The following is a 958-nucleotide window of genomic DNA, read 5'->3' as shown; positions in this document are numbered from 1 at the left end:
ATCCTAATCCAGATTCCAACAACGTTCTTTAAAGAGATGGAATAAATGATCACGAAATTTATATGGAAAGCAAAGCACTGCTTAAGAAGAAAAAAGTTAGAGGCCTCTCCATCCCTGATCTCAAAATTTCTTACACATCCACAGTGGGCAAAACTGTCTGTTACTGGTAAAATGAAAGATACGTAGATCAGTGGAATAGAATTGAGAACCCAGACTTAAATCCGTCCACATAGAGTCAGCTGTTGTTTGACAAAGCGCCAAAACACATTAAATGGGGGAAGAGATTATCTCTTCAACAAATGGTGCTGGCAAAACTGGAAATTAATTTGCAAAAGAATGAAATAAGACCCATATCTTACACCATATACAAAAACAAACTCAACATGGATTAAAGGTTTATCTATGAAATGTAGAACTATAAAGATCATAAGTGTAAAAACATGGACAAATTTAGGGGCTCTAATAAGGTTTTCAGTGACTAACAATTAGGAAGTAGTTTGTCACCCTTTCTTCCTAGTCTGTCTTTGTTTTGTAGCTCATCTGAAACCTTTCCACCATGGGTGACCCTGCTGGTTATCCAAAACACCGGTGGTATAGTCCTCAGAATCACAGAATCACAGCAATTCAAGTCACCACAGCACAACAGACAGACAAGTGGTGGTCATTTGGTTTCAAGTTGAAATTGTCACTTTAAATTTTGATATCAATCCTGATACAATCAAGATGTTCTCTCCCAAGATGGTGGCTCCAGGAATAGCTGAGTGTCTTGTGCCCAATCCAAAGGGAGGTGACCCAACGGAATGCGGAAATCATCGGACAATCTCTTTGATATCTCAAGTGAGTAAAATTTTGCTAAAGGTAATACAGAAATGGCTACAATCATACATTGTCAGAGAACTTCCAGAGGTTCAAGCTGGATTCAGAAGAGGCCGTGGAACGAGAGATATCATTGCTGATG

The sequence above is a fragment of the Chrysochloris asiatica genome, unplaced genomic scaffold (assembly GCF_000296735.1).
Source record: "Chrysochloris asiatica unplaced genomic scaffold, ChrAsi1.0 scaffold00118, whole genome shotgun sequence".
NCBI classification, from domain to species: domain Eukaryota; kingdom Metazoa; phylum Chordata; class Mammalia; order Afrosoricida; family Chrysochloridae; genus Chrysochloris; species Chrysochloris asiatica.
Note: the sequence above shows the minus strand (reverse complement) of the source record.